General features: G+C 43.9%; 1 long non-coding RNA gene across 2 annotated transcripts; it reads left to right on the top strand.

The window, feature by feature from the left end:
* Positions 1-1,314: 1,314 nt before the first annotated feature.
* On the top strand, positions 1,315-13,651 carry LOC121020091 (uncharacterized). Of its 2 annotated transcripts, XR_005785929.1 has the most exons (5): positions 1,315-1,697; positions 9,184-9,210; positions 10,358-10,415; positions 12,353-12,512; positions 13,505-13,651. It is a non-coding gene; the product is annotated as an uncharacterized LOC121020091 (long non-coding RNA). The 2 variants fall into 2 exon arrangements; XR_005785928.1 differs by lacking the exon at positions 1,315-1,697 and having other exon boundaries at positions 8,992-9,210.
* Positions 13,652-16,185: the final 2,534 nt, after the last annotated feature.

The following is a 16,185-nucleotide window of genomic DNA, read 5'->3' as shown; positions in this document are numbered from 1 at the left end:
TCAGCTCAGGTCATGACCTCGAGGTTCATGAGAGTTCAAGAGCCGCAGGGGCTCCACACGGACAGCACGGAGCCTGCTTGGGATTCTCTCTCTCTCTCTCTCTCTCTCTCTCTCTCTCTCTCTCAAAATAAATAAACTTTAAAAAATCTACTCTTTCAGTAAATTTCAAGTATAGACAGTAATATGGTATTATTTTTTTTAATTTTTTTGAACGTTTATTTATTATTGAGAGACAGAGAGACACAGAATGGGAGCAGGAGAGGGGCAGAGAGAGGAGGAGACACAGAATGCGATGCAGGCTCCAGGCTCCGAGCTGTCAGCGCAGAGCTGGACGCGGGGCTCGAACTCACAAACTGCGAGATCATGGCCTGAGCCGAAGTTGGTCACCCAACTGACTGAGCCACCCAGGCGCCCCAGTAATACGGTATTACTAACTATAGTCACCATGCTGGACTTTACTTCTAACTGTAAGATGTACCCTTTGACCTGCATCTCCTCATTCTGCCCCCGCCCTAAAGACACCCCCGCCCCCCGCCAACCCCTGGTAACCATCATTTTACTCTCTGTTTCTATGGGTTCAGTTAGAAAAAAATTCTCCCTGCAAGTGATACCATATAGTAATGAGCTCCCTCTGTCTGGCTTATTTCACTCAGCATAAAACCTTTCAGTTTCATCCATGCTGTTGCAAATGGCAGGATTTCCTGCTTCTGTATGCCTGAATAATATTTCAGAGCATGAACATCCCAGAATATCCCGTTATAATATATAGGGGAAATATATATATATATTCCATGATATATATTCCAATATAATATTTCCTTATGTATCACATATACTTTCCCTTTATCCATTTGTCACCTGGTGGTTACTTAGGTGTTTGCATATCTTGTCTTTCGTGAATAACACTGCCCTGAACACGGGAGTGCAGATATTTATTCCAGACGGTGATCCCATTGCGTTTGGGTGCTGTTGTGATCGTGCCAGACGAACAACTTGCCCAGGTCCGTGTGCCTGGTTCGAGAAGCCAGACTTTCTGACTTCCGTTTACTCCTCTTTCCACTCAAGGCTATATATGGAAAATAAAATTACCCAAAGCAAAAAAAAAAAAAAAAAAAAAAAAAAAAGATAAAGAAACAAGCTGAATATTTGTATCAACTTAACTCAGTTTCAGCTGTAATCTGGAAAATCAAGATTTTGTCAGATGTATTCAAGTTTCGTAGAAGCATTCACTTGTTTTTAAATTTCATCCACCAACTTGAAAAAATGGCAGCATCATGGAAAAAAAAACACCTCAAGAACTATATTGTTGCCAGATTTATATTTCAGTTATAAATGTAACGGAAATATTTTTGTATTTTTTTCTAATAATAAAAGTAAGGCATGATCATTACAGAAAATGTTTACAGTATGAAGAAAATAAACATCAGAAAATAAACCAGAAAATAAACATCACTCGCACCTTTACTCTTCCTCAGCTAAGGACCTGAATGGTGTGAGTGCATACCCTTTCAGTATTTTACGTACACATGAAACTATTCTTTGTTTTATATTGTTCGCTGTTTTCTATGTTTGTGGCAGATGCTGTTGGCTGTTTACACAACACAGCAACTATTCTGTTCTTTCTTGTTCACAGAACCATGACTGTGTCTGGGTGTTTTTCTTCAGAGTGAAGGCTGGACCCACCCTTGTCCCAGAAGGTAAAGTTTGATTCATCTAACACGCAAATCTGGATGTCCCATTATCCTTGCCAGTGATCAGTTTAGAATAACATTTCTCAACCTCAGGACTTTCGACATTTGGGGCTGGATCATTCTGTTGTAGGGCTGCCCTGTGCTTGTAGGATGTTTGGCCTCTACCCTCTAGATGGGGTACGCCACCCTCCGCCCCCATCCACCCTAGCTGGGACAACAGAACATGTCTCCAGGCATTGCAAACATCCTCTGGAGAGCAAAAACCCACCTGACCGACCACCAGTAGCTTAGAAATAAGTAGGTGATGCAATCCTGGTCAATGAGCCATGTTGTGACATATCTATGTTACTCTTCTTAATGACTTCATAGTATTCCATAGTGAAAACAGACCGTCATTTATATAACCATTTATGTAACCACTAATGATGGCCATTTCCTTCTTGGCTGTCTGCTGTTCTGGTTGGTCAACGATACGACTTTCTATATTTGCACACTTGTGGAAAGGAATTTATAGAATAAACGCCTGGAAGTGGAATTTGTGAGTTGGAGACTGTACGCAAATTGACATTTCAATAGATGTCACCAATATGTTCCAAAATGTTCCAAAAAGTCAATGCTGGTTTACCCATTAAGTGAGTACTTATTTCCATAGACCTTCACTAACTGAGAGAGAAAATCTGTTAAAAAAAATTTTTGTTTGAGGGGCACCTGGGTGGCTCAGTCGGTGGAGCGTCTGACTTCGGCTCAGGTCGTGATCTCGCGGTTCGTGGGTTCGAGCCCAGGGTCGGGCTCTGTGCTGACGGCTCGGAGCCTGGAGCCTGCTTCGGATTCTGTGTTTCCTTGTCTCTCTCTGCCCCTCCCCTGCTCACACTCTGTCAACCTGTCTCTCAAAAAATAAACATTTAAAAAATTTAAAAAAAAATTTTTTTTTGCATTTCAAATATATTAAAAAATGGTTATTGAAGACCGATTTTCTTAGTGAGGGAATAATATTGCATTGAGGTACCAAAATTTATTTATATTCCCCTAGTATGAGCATTCAGTTGATTTTTATTTTATATTGAAGGTTTTTTTTTAAACATAAAGGTTTTTCATAATTGTGACAATTCACCGACAGACTTTTTAAAAATAATTTTTTTAAAATCTGTCTTCTGTCACTGGTTTTACGATTATTTAATCTATGTTTCTATAAAATGACATTTCTCTGGAGAAGACTTCTCCATTAGACACAGCAGGCCCACAAAATAGTTTTGGGGTCTTTTTTGTTTTGTTTTGTTTTTTATTTTTTTAAGTAATCTCTCCGCCCACGTTTGAGGCTCAAACTCAGGACCCAGAGATCAAGAGTCACAGGTTCCACAAACGGAGCCAGCCAAGGTGTCCTAGTTTTAGTATCTATTACAATCAGAAGTATCTATTTAAAATCTATTAAAATCATGACCTTTTAGATTGAAGAAAAAATGTTAATACTTAAAATTAATATATTTGTTTTTCTACCAATGCAGTTATACAATATAGTTTATTTTATTTTATTTTTTTATAAACGAAAGAACCATGGAAGTCATATTACAGCCCTACCTAATTTTAGCACGTTTGTTCAAAACACATGGATCAAATCAAACACATAGTCACTTCCATGTGGAATAAGAATTAAAGCAGCAACTTGAATCTCAGAGTGTAAAATATTTAGATAATTTTCCATCAACGGTGATCTATTTGCTTAATTTTTTTGTTTATGTTTATTTATTTTTGAGAGAGAGTGGGGGAGGGACGGAGAGAGGGGGAGACACAGAATCCGAAGCAGGCTCCAGGTTCCGAGCCATCCGTACAGAGCCCGACGCGGGGGCTCGAACTCACAAACGGCGAGATCGTGACCTGAGCCGAAGTCGGACGCTTAACTGACTGAGCCACCCAGGTGCCCCTATTTACTTTATTTTTTAATAGATGTGTTTCATTTTTACAACTCTGGACTTATTCTGGGCATTTCTGGTTTTATTCATTTATTCACCCAACAAATTTAGGTACAAAATTAGAAGAGAGTAACCTGAGGGGTGCCTGGCTTGCTCAGTCCAAGGAGCATGCACTCTTGATCTCGGGGTTGTGAGTCCCAGCCCCATGTTGGGTGTAGAGATTACTTAAATAAATTTGAAACAAAAACAAAAACAAAAACAAAACCCTTAAAAAAAAGTATTAAAAAAAAAGAGAGAGAGAGTAGAGAGTAGCCTGAGAAGGACCTTGGAGGCAGATGAATGGATGTGGATAATTAACAAATCACAAAGTTGCAGGTTTCTCTTAAAACTTAAAAATGGAGTTCCCAGCATCAATTTTTTGTTTTTTTGTTTTTTTTGTGTAAATATATTTGGAGAAAGGAACCAGAGAACAGGAACAGAGCTGGTGGGAAAAGGCTACACCAGGCGCAGAGCAGTTCTGAGGGCAAAGGCTAAGCTGAGAAGGCTCTGATGCCCCCATAGCTGCTCTGTGCAGGTGACACAGTTAAATGACCTACCTTCTTCCCTGGTATTAGAACACTTTCGGTTACAGTATTGTGGTGAATCATTTCCTTCCAAGGCTCAGGGTGATCTATCACACGGGTGCCTTGTGTAGATTTTAACAATATGAGTAAAAAAGTTTCCTCATTCCAGAAATACAAAACAAATTACATAAGAGATGTGTCCTCTAAAAAAAAAAAAAAAAATCCACATACAAGTGTAATAACTGGGAAGGAAAATTAATGCATGGGAAGACACATCTGTAAAAAGAAAAAGTAATAAAAATGCTTGTCGAAAAAATGAGTTTTCTCTCCCCTTGTCTAATTTATAAGAGTGAAATTCTTTTCTTGCAGGCAGGAACTGGGCTGGGGGCGGGTGGGGGAGGGAGTCTGGGTGGATTTGCCTTTTCTGAGCCGTGCAGGATTTCACTAGGGACCCAGTGAATAAGGAAAGGTGATGGTTTAGAAACACTGGCCCTGGTGTATTACTGCATGAATTTTTGGTGCGAAATCAATACCTTGGTTGTCCTTGAAAACCCTATAGGTCTGTTTTTAATAGCTGGCTACATGGCTGAAATTACACTGATTACTTAGCAAAGCCTCACCTTTGATCCACTGATCTAGTTAGGGACGTGTGACAGAAGAGAGATCATTAACAAATTAAAAGAAGGAAGGGAAAGCTACAAGTTACAGAAATACAGGAAGTCTGAGGTTTGTCCGTTGTTGAAACATTTCATACCGTCTTTTAAGAGTCACAGCTCTCTGTGGGCTTTCTTTGGATGACAAAGTACTGAGAACAACAACAACAAAAGCAAACTCGCATACAGTTCAAACTCCAGAACAGTGGATCAATATTCCAAATTAAGGAATGGCGGCCGACATTGTTTTCCACCTCATTCTCTCAAGAGATAGCTATGCCTTAAAAGGTTTCTATTTCCCATCTGTATGACAGTAACACCAAGGTTTGCTCTCATTAAAAAGTGCGCCCTTTAAAGTTTTATTTGTCATAATTAATAGACCGCAGAAAGTCCAGAAGGTTGCCATATGCACCCCACCCCTCCCCTGCATAATTTCCTCTTTATTAACCTCTTGCATTCGTGTGGCACATTTGATACAACTGATGGACCGATACTGATACCTGATTATTAACTAACATCCATCGATTACATTAAGGTTCACCCTTTATGTTGTAGTTCTATAGATTTTGAAAAATGCATAATGGTATATACCCACCATACACCATCATCCAGAACAGGTTCACTGCCCTTAAAAATCCTCCCTTTGTGTTTTGCTAGCATCCATTCTGAATTCTGTACTTTTTTCTTTTCTTACAAACAGAAGTCTCACATATTTGTTACTGAACAAACCTACTAGTGCAGAAGCATAGGAACAGAGAAAAATCATTTCCCTGATAAAATATGTCTATTCAGGTAGCAGTCATGTTTACAGAATGATAGGATACAAGCATGTGACTTTCATGCGGCATAAATATGTGTCTCATCTCATGTGTGATCTCTTACAGACCCAGCCTGGTACTTCTCCAATGCCTCCTCTTGGAGTTGTACTTTTATTTCATTTCATTTCATTTCATTTCATTTCATTATTTTCTTTAAATATTTTTAATGTTTTATTTATTTTTAAGACAGAGAGAGACAGAGCATGAGCAGGGGAGGGGCAGAGAGAGAGGGAGACACAGAATCGGAAGCAGGTTCCAGGCTCTGAGCTGCCAGCACAGAGCCCGATGCGGGGCTCAAACTCACAAACTGCGAGATCATGACCTTAGCCGAAGTCAGGCGCTTAACTGACTGAGCCACCCAGGAGCCTCTGTACTTGTACTTGATTTTATTACTAGTTTTCATCTGAATCCACTGGGGAATGGGACAATTCTGGTTTTGTTTCCTGGCCAGGAATAGCTTGATCCTAAAAGTCTTGTGAGAAGATCTGGCAAGGGGCACCTGGGTGGCTCAGTGGGTTGAGCGCCTGACTTTTGATTTCCGCTCAGGTCATGATATCTGGGGTTGGGGGATCGAGCCCCACACTGGGCTCTGCGCTGAGTCTGGAGCCTGCATAAGATTCTCTCTCTCCCTTCCTCTGCCCCTCTCCCCCACTCACATTCTCTCTCTAAAATTAAAAATTAGATGGGGCGCCTGGGTGGCGCAGTCGGTTAAGCGGCCGACTTCAGCTCAGGTCACGATCTCGCGGTCCGTGAGTTCGAGCCCCGCGTCGGACTCTGGGCTGATGGCTCGGAGCCTGGAGCCTGTTTCCGATTCTGTGTCTCCCTCTCTCTCTGCCCCTCCCCCATTCATGCTCTGTCTCTCTCTGTCCCAAAAATAAATAAACGTTGAAAAAAATTTTTTTTAAATTAAAAATTAGAAAAAAAAAAAAAGGTAAAGAAAAAGACATAGCGAGTAACAATTAACCACTCCCACCACCATGGCGGAGAAAAGGCTAAATTCTGTACTTTCAACGTAATTGCCATTCCCCTCCCCCCTTTTTTCCTTCTCCAAGGGACGTTTATTTTAGGAATAGATGACAGCTGATTCTCCTTTCTGGCAGAGACCCACAGAACGCCACTTTGTTTGGCTGCAACTCACATATCTCTGGAAGATCTCCTCTCCTGGTGTATTTTTGCCCAGACAGGAAAATACCAAAACTTGCTTTGCCAAATACCCAAGAGGAAGCCCCTTTCCTCCAAATGACCGAGCGAACAAGCCAGAAACTGGAAGGGGTGTGTCCCACGAGCATCTGCCCCTCACCAGGTTTTATAGTTGCACATCCTGATTATATATTTTTTGTAATTTATCATTTTTTTTTTTAGCAATTTTCTAAGTAACCTCAACACCCCACATGGGGCTTGAACATGTGACCCCGAAATCAGGAGTCACGTGCCCCCCTGACGGAGCCAGCCAGGTGCCCCTGATTATCTTACGAAGCTGCAAGGACACAGAATTGTTTGTTGCTATCTCTGAAGATGTGACATCTTGCTCCCGATCCCCTTCGTTGTCGCATGCCTGTCTAGCGTTGAGCTCCTAAGCCTACGGTTGTGACCAAAGACGTGTCAACTGAGGGTGTAGATGCTAGAGGGGTTAGATAGTCTTTGGTTAGACAATGCAGGCTATGAACAGTAGAAAACTAGGGGCGCCTCGGGGGTTCGGTCGGTTAAGCATCTGATTCTTGATTTTGGCCCAGGTCACGATCTCATGGTCCGTGGGATTGAGCCCCGTGTTGGGCTCTGCACCGACAGCATGGACCGTGCTTGGGATTCTGTCTCTCCCTCTGCCTCTTCCCTTCCCCCGCTCGCTCTCTCTCAAAAATAAATAAACATTAAAAAAAAAAAAAAAGAATTCCACTAGCTAGGGGCGCCTGGCTGGCTCAGTCAGTGGCGCATGATCTTGGGGTTGTGAGTTCAAGCCCCATGTTGGGTGTAGAGATTACTTAGAAAATTAAAAATCTTAAAAGAAAAAAAGAATCCCACTAGATACATCCCAGCAATTCTATCACTTTCCTGGTTCAACCCCTCATCACGTCTTGCATTGCTTCTCGGAGAGCTCTGCTCTCAGAGCTGGATTCATTGTTTCTATTCTCCCCCACCCCCTTTCAGTCTGTTCTTAAAATAGGGAAATCTGTTAAAAGAAGCCAGACCGGAACACCTCTCACCACACAACCGCGCTGGCTCCCGTCTTGCTCAGGCTTGGACCCCAGTCCTTATGATGGACTGACTGCGTGGCATCTGGTCCCGCGTGCTTTCTGCCCTCGTCCGCTCTGCTCCCATCACCCCAGGTCCTCGTCTTGCCAGGAATACACCGGGCACGGTCCCTCCTCAGGCCTTCGAATGTACTGTGTCACCTGCTCCTATAGTCAGAGTAAACATGTTAGGCATTTGGGCCACGTGGTCGCTGGGGCAATAATTAACCCTTCCGTTGCCATGCCAAAGCAACCGCAGACCGCAAACAACGAGCGGCGCTGTGTGCCAATAAAACTTTATTTATGGACGCTGAAAGGGGCTGTCCTGTGATTTTCATGTGTCACGAGATTTTGTCCTCTTTAAAAATGGTTTTATTCCAACAGGCTGGAAATGGAAAAAGCATGCTTATTAGGCAGTGGGCTGGATGGGAGCCCTCGGTCCCTCGTGCGTCAACCCCTGCTTTAGGGAGAACTTCCCCGGCCGTCTGCCCGGACGTCGTACGCACGCGCGCACATGCACACGTCCACACGCTCCCCATTTTTCCTATCCCGTCTTAATAGCGTGTCCCAAGTGGACGCCCCACACGAAGCCGGAAGCTGGGTGGCAACTAGTCTCAAGCATGGTCTCCAAGGTGCCTTTTCGGAGCAGACGCTCGGGGCAGGCGTCAGGCTTTATGCTTCGAACGTGCCAGACATAGACTGCTTTCCAGCTGAGAGCAGGGGTGAGCGTGGGGGAGACGACAGGTTTGCGGAGGACGGTGTCGTGTGGTTTGGCAGGGATGCGGTTCGGTTCCCAGACCTGGGTCTGCCTCGGAATAACCTGACGGGATTTTCCAGAAACGGGGTCTCTCAGGCTGCACGCCACACTGCCCAACATCAGAATCCCTCGAGAGTCAGGCAGTTGGAGAGATTAAATCCAGACCGCACCAGATACTGACTACGTGACCTTGGACAAGGTACTTAATGTTTCTGAGTGTTTACTGCAAAGCAGAGATCATAATGACCTCATAGAATTGTCACGAGGGTTCCATGAGCTAATGTAAGTGAATCGCTGCGCACAGTGCTTGGCACATTGTTTTTGCGGTAAATAGCAGGTATTGCTCACTTTTCATTAGAAAGACATGTGCACTGTGGAATAAGTAATGACATAGAGATCAGCAAGAATCAGGCAAAAAATAAGGTCATTCTAGTTCCCCAAAATAACTACTGATAATGTTCTGGTGTACGTCCTTCCAGATCTTGATCTCTCTGTGTGCTTTTTTTTTTTTTTTTCTAACACACTACCTACAATTGGGTTGCCCTGTCATCTTATTCCACCCCAAGGAATCAACTCTGAATTGGATCAAGGTGGTAAGTCTAACTGTTGATTTATGGGGAACACAGAAGACAGAGAAGCATGTTGACTGACCATGAGGGGTTGCCATCAGCAGAGTTTAAATTTTTTTCTGCTGATTTATTTTTGAGGGGGGGGGCAGGTGTGAGTGGGGGAGGTGCAGAGAAAGAGGGAGACACGGAATCCGAAGCGGGCTCCAGGCTCCGAGCTGTCAGCACAGAGCCCGACGCGGGGCTCGAACCCACGGACCGGGAGACCGTGACCTGAGCCGAAGTCAGATGCTTCACGGACTGAGCCACCCAGGCACCCCTCCATCGGCAGAGTTTAAAATGTGTGGCTCTCTACATGACAAACACCCTCAGCTTCTTCAACAAATAAGTTGCAAGGAAAAAGGGGGTCGGGCATCCTCTAGAGCGGTGCTGTTCCGTTGGAGCAGAACTTCCGGCAACGATGGAAATATTCTCTGTCTGCACCGTCCCGCGTGGTAGGTGCTATTCCACAGCATAAGCGGCCGTTGAACCCTTCAAATGTGGCTTGTGTGGCTGACTGAATTTTTTATTTAATTAAAATAAGTTTATTTAAATAGCCACATGTGGCCAGTGGCTACGGTGCTGAGCTGTGCAGCCAGATTAAAAGGTACTTAGAGGCATGCCGTCCGACCACACTGGAAAGACCTTTTCGGTTCCTCCCATCCAGGTACTAACCAGGCCCAATCCTGCTTAGCTTCCGAGAGTGGGCGAGAGCGGGCGAGAGCGGGCACCTTCAGGGTGGTATGGCCCTAGACAAGACCTTGATGGTTTCTCAAACAGATGAACTTAAAAAAACCAAACCAAACCAAACCAAAAAAACTGCGAGACAATGAAGGAAATTTCTTTTATTTTATTTTATTATTTTTTTTATTTTTATTTTTTTTGAGACAGTAAGGGAAATTCAAACACTGGCAAAAAACCTTCTATCACATTAAAAACGTTTTGATGGGGCACCTGCGTGGCTCGGTCAATAGATAACACAAGGGTTCACGAGTTGATAGTTGCGGAAACTGTAGAATGGGTAGATGGAAAGTCACTACTCCCTCCTCTTTTGCTTGAAATTGTACATATATAAGAAACCCTTTGTAAAAATTATGCAATCACCTGGCTTTATGCATTTGTCTTTCTTCCTCAGGGAGTTGCATCATTAGCGAACGCGGACGTTTATAAATGGAGAGCCGTCGATTCTAAAGGTATTATTAGAGTTTGAAGAGGAACGTAAAACAGTGCTTTTATAAAAATCACAGCCAGGCCCAATGTGACCAGCTTCCTTTGAGAGGGCTGAGATCATTCCAGCTCTCTGGAGTATCACGTGTCAAACTCAACTGGCCAGGCCGCCAGGACAGAGACCACAGTGGCCCCAATATCTGTCTCCCCTTCTCTGTCAGTAATAAAATCCCAACTTTTAGCTGGCACATGGCCACCCAGATAAAAGAATGTTTCCTAAGCTTCCTTTGCTCTTGGGGGTAGCTACGAGACTATATTCTAACCAATGGTCTGTAAGGGGGAGTGGTATAGAGGACTTCCTGGAATTGTCTTTAAGGGAACATGTCTCTTTTTCTGACCTCCCTGCATTCTTTCTGCTTACTGGAATGTGGTCTGATGGCTGGAGCTTGAGCAGCAAGGGTGGGTCCTGAGGCTGGAGCCACATGAAAGGCTGGCTAAGCAAGAAAATAGAAAGGGACGGGTTCTGACATGATGGAGTGTCACACAATGTTAGACGCAAATCTATGGAGAAAAATAAACTCTTACCTTGTTTTTCTCTTATTTACAACTGATTCTGATCCTAATTAATATCGTCGCTAAATTTTATTTTTATCAATTCCCTAATATTTATTGAATATTTACTCTGTGGGTTGGATCATGCTAATTGCTTTGAGAGAAGCAAGGTAAAAGTCATCGAATCAGCACATACAGGATTTTTCCATTTTACTGAAAGATACACGAATATAAGATTAGTAAGATGTGATTAAATAATAAAACTAACTAGCATGTATTGAGTACTTATTATGTACCAGACGTTGTCCTAACTATTTTACACATATTAACTAAGATAGTCCTCACAGAAAGATCGAGGGTTATTTACAGGTGAGTGTGAGTAAATAGAAGCGGCACAGAGAGGTTAAGCAACTTGTCCAAGGTCACACAGCTCATAAGCTGTGAAGACAGGACAGAGAGACAATATTGATTAGGAAAGTTTCAGAAGGAGAGATAAAGCTAGGGTGGGCTGTCACACCCTTGTGAAAAAGAGACAAGGTCCCGATTCATCCAACAAATATTTATTGAATGCTTGTTGTGGGTCAGGCACCTTTCAGGCTGAGAATGGAACAAGCATGGAGCCTAAATTCCAGTGGATATGAAAAATGCTCCTTCCTACCTCAGGACCTTTGCACATTCTGTTCCCTCTCCTTAGAAACCTCTTCTTTCTCTGACCTCCCCTGCTCATTCCTCCCTACACTGCCTGTAGCGTAGCTGGTTTCTCTTCTCCCTGAAGATATCAGCTCCATGGTCCCTTCTACCTGGAAGCCTTCTCCACCCCCCGGCACCTCCAGGATCAGATCCCTTGTATATATATTCCCATAGCACCAGGGCTAAACTATAGCAGTTAGGGACCCACAGTATTATTTAGCCTTTGTGAATCCCTTCCTCCAAAAAAAGGATATTAAAAATTCTATTTTGCCGTGGCATTGGCCTCAAGATGCATATAACCCCGGCTGGACCATTATTATATAGTCATTATTGTCAGATTCATTTTTCTTCTGGCTTTGGGAGAAATTAAAATAAAAAAATTTTTGTGGGCCCTGGAAAGTACCACAGGGCCCAAGTACTGACCCTTATTCCTCGGGGAGAAGCCGGCCGCCACAGTGCCGTGCAATTTTCCCGATCACTTATTCATTCCGACTGTAGTTAAAGACTTCCTGCAGGGTGCGGCTCAGGACTCCTGCATCTAACTCCCCTGGGGTAACACTCAGAATGCGAGTGACCCCTAGTCTCCCAGGGAGGGCGTGGCCAATATGCATCCTTAATCAAGCTGGTAGTAATCCAAATGATTACAAATGGTTGGGTTCCACTAGGCTTCGCCTGTTTAACGTCTGTCGACCCGGCTAAATAGAACTTTGCCTCTGGCCAGGACCTTTTTGCGTGTGCAAGTTTGCATTTCTGCACCAACCCGGATTCTAGCACACCGTAGGCGCGCGATACATTTTCAGTGAAGAAGAAAAACAAAAACAAAGGGAAGGTGCCGGGCCACAGTGTTTGCAAGACTTCCATTTTGTCGTGGCTGTAAGAAAGTAAGTATGGTTTCAAGGACCTGTGAGTCTTTTTTTTATGTGTAGTTATTTATTATCATCATTATTATTTTTGAGAGAGAGAGAGAGCATGCTCGCAAGCTGTGGGAGGGGGGGTGAGGGGCAGAGAGAGAGGGAGACAGAGGATCCGAAGCGGGCTCTGTGCTGACAGCGGTAAACCCGATGTGGGGCTGGAACTCACGAACCCTTGAGCTCATGACCTGAGCGGAAGTTGGATGTTTAGGTGACTGAGCTGCCCAGGAGCCCCCAAGGACTGAGTCTTAAAGGACTCAATAGACCGCCTTCCCCTAAAATACTGCCCAGCAGAGTAGGTCTGCAATCGAAGTATGCTGTTGAATGGCTGTCCGGGGGGGGGGGGGGGGGGTACGATTTTCATATATTGCACACGGTCATGATTTCACTCAGATTACAGATGAATCGGTTCGTAAATATTTTTATTTATTTGAATCCAAGATCTGGAATGCCAAAGACGTAAGAAGCCCATGGATTTTACACAGATGACTCGTTTGCTGTATTTTCCTTTGGTTAAGGTTTGGGTGAAGAGTAAACATCCTGTGTTCCTGTGTGTGGTGGGGGGGAGGCGACTTCGCTGTGAAGGCACCGGGGCAGCATTTGGCGCTCACGGGGTCTGGCTGATCGGCGTAAATCCATTTTGCTCGATAAGAAGGAAAAAGCTCGCTGAGTTCCTTCGTTCGGTGAAATCATTTCCACTTTTTCTTGTGGGATGTGCACTGGGTTTACTTTACGATGAGAGCCTTCAGGTCTTTTCAAACAACACCGAATGGAAAGCTTAATTAAATTATGCTTGTCACAGCATTGCATGTGTCCCTTAGTGGTTAGCAACGTGATAATAAAGGCAAGTCTTAATGACCCGTGTGTGTGCTGCATTTAAAAATGTGTGTGTGTGTGTGTGTGTGTGTGTGTGTGTGTGTTTAAAAACCGAGTCCTTTATTTTCGCACTTTCTGTTTAGGAGGAGGAAGAAGAGATAACCATGAGAACAGAACCGATATTAGGAATTTGGCCCCAGGAAAGAAGTTTCCAGGGAAAGTCGTAGAGTCCACGTAGGTACAATTTGACTTAATGTTCTTTCTATTTCATCATGGATGGTTATTCAGTACAGAATGAGGGCACTGAAAAAGTCTGAATTATCCAAGAAAAATGATACTTTTTCGACTCGTGGTTTAGTTTATTGGCATCCAAACCTGCTTCCTAAAAGATGACACATTTACCACTTTCCGTGTTTAAAGATGAGGAGGTATTTCTGGGGCACCCGGCCGGCTCCGTTGGTGAAGTGTTTGTCTGTTGATCTTCGGGTCATGAGTTCAAGCCCCATGTTGGGCAAATTGGGTGTAGAGATTACTTAAAAATAAAATCTAAAACTAAATAAATACATAAAAATATTCCTTGTATATTTAAAAATGTGCAAGAAAGGGCCCCCGAGGTGGCTCAGTCAGTGAAGCTTCTGACTTTGGCTCAGGTCATGATCTCCTGGTTCGTGAGTTCGAGCCCCGTGTCAGGCTCTGCGCTGGCAGCGGGGAGCCTGCTTGGGATTCTCTGTCTCCCTCTCTCTCTCTGTCCCTCCTCTGCTCACACCGTCTGTTGTCTCTCAAAATAAATAAACTTAATTTTTTTTAATTAAAAAAAGATAAAAGCACACAACAGTGCCTGAGACATGGTGACCAGCATGTAAAAGGGCTTTCCATCACAGCCACGTGAGCTGGTGACAGATTGCTCTCACCCAGTGGCTCTTGCTTCGCAAAGAAGGGGCGGGGGGTGGGGGGGCGGTCTCTGCCCACTAGGGGGAAAGTCATTCGCTAAAAGCACAAAATTTTCTTTCACAGATTTTGAAAATGGAGTCTCTTCTGCATGGTAAAAGCACCAGTTAGGGAGAGAGAAAATGCTGACTTCTCCCAGCCTGCAGCCGCCGGGAGGAGGGACTTTTAGAGCCAAAGGGACTTTTAGCTGAGTAATAAAGCAATATCCCTCGCGAACACTACCTTCCGTCCTCCTCTCCGTGATTGTAAAAGTGTAACAGAATGTTCAAGGTCTCCTAGGTATTTTACAAAAATCACTGGAGAAAGACTGCCCCGAATCATCAATTTTTAACCAGTGCTTACTGGGCATATTCTAAATAAGCCAGACCTATGTCAGTGTAATGGTTTGTCATGAAGGTCTGCAATATTTTTCCTTCTGGTGTTAGTGATAACCGCCCATGAACTACCCCATGTGAGCGACACAAAAACAATAAGATAGTTTTTAAAAATATGCTGCTTCCTAAATGACCAGGGGAAAAAAAAAATCTTTGTAAAAAAAAAAAAAGTGTGAAAGAGTCTCACACACACACACACACACACACACACACACAGGAAATTTAAAATCCCTGGTGATTGTTAGTAACATCTTAGTGGAGGAGAGTTTTTTGTTTTGAAAAGTCCCTCGTACGCAGTGCGGAGTCTGGGATTTTTTTGTTTTTAGGTGTTGGGATAAAATTAATACCATAATAAATTCAGGGAGAAAAAGAGGAAGTCATTCTACACGAACTCCAGAGCCTAGACCACTTCCTGGTCAAGTAGGTACATCCCCCGTTGTGAAAAAGGACCAGAATCTTCAAAGCAGGGGGCAGAAGTAAGATTTTGAATATTCCTGGGAATCCTAGGAATTGGAAACACAGGCTGCGGGGCAAAAGCAACAGACCCGGGAGCCTTCAGAGCCCGGACATACAGCCGGGAACGTCACACGGAAGGGAACATTTGGAGCCTGGTTACAAGGGACGGGGCGAGGAGGGGGAGGATCGGGCCTCCTCGTCAGGAGTCCTGGACCGAAGTTTGGGCTCTGCAGTTGACTGAGTTTGTGACCTTAGAAAGGCCACGGCCTCTCTGGGCCTTGGTTTCCGAATCTGTAAAATGGGCAAGTGCGCTTCCCCCTTCTACCTCGCAGAGTCGTCTGAAGATAATGTATCTGTAAAATCCTTTGAATAGTACAAGGCCAACATAGGGCGTTGTGTTAAGGAGGCGCCATTCCAGGCGTTTCCTGTATTGTTTGGACCAAAGCACTGTTTCCTTGTCTACATGATTTATCTACATGGACTTCTGGGTGTTTGTAAAGATGAAAACGGGAAACCTATTCAGAAAGTTTGGTGGTGTCATTCATAAAGTACTCTTATCTAGAGTCGTGTTTTTATTTACTTATTTTTTTCAATATTTATTTTTGAGAGAGGGACAGAGAGACAGAGACAGAGAGAGACAGAGAGAAAATCCCAAGTCGGATCCATGCTGTCAGTGCAGAACCCACCATGGGGCTTGAACTCATGAACCGTGACATCACGACCTGAGCCAAGAGTCAGACGCTCAACCGACGGAGCCACTCCGGCGCCCCTAAAGTCATGCTTTTAAAAATAAGTACCTGCGGGGCACTGGGGTGGTTCCGTCGGTTGAGCGTCTGACTCTAGATTTCTGCCCAGGTCATAATCCTAGGGTCGTGGGATCGAGCCCTGCAAAGGGCTCTGTGCTGAGCGTGGTGTCTGTTTGGGATTGTTTCTCTGCCCCTCTTCCCCCTTGTGCTCTCTCTCTCCTAAAATAAATGAAATGAAATGAAACAAATGAAATAGATAAAATAAAATAAAATAAAATAAAATAAAATAAAATAAAATAAAAT

This window comes from Herpailurus yagouaroundi, unplaced genomic scaffold (assembly GCF_014898765.1).
Source record: "Herpailurus yagouaroundi ecotype Mexico unplaced genomic scaffold, PumYag 246, whole genome shotgun sequence".
Taxonomy (NCBI): Eukaryota; Metazoa; Chordata; class Mammalia; order Carnivora; family Felidae; genus Herpailurus; species Herpailurus yagouaroundi.
The sequence above is the reverse complement of the archived record's forward strand: the minus strand, read 5'-3'. Positions and strand labels throughout refer to the sequence as shown.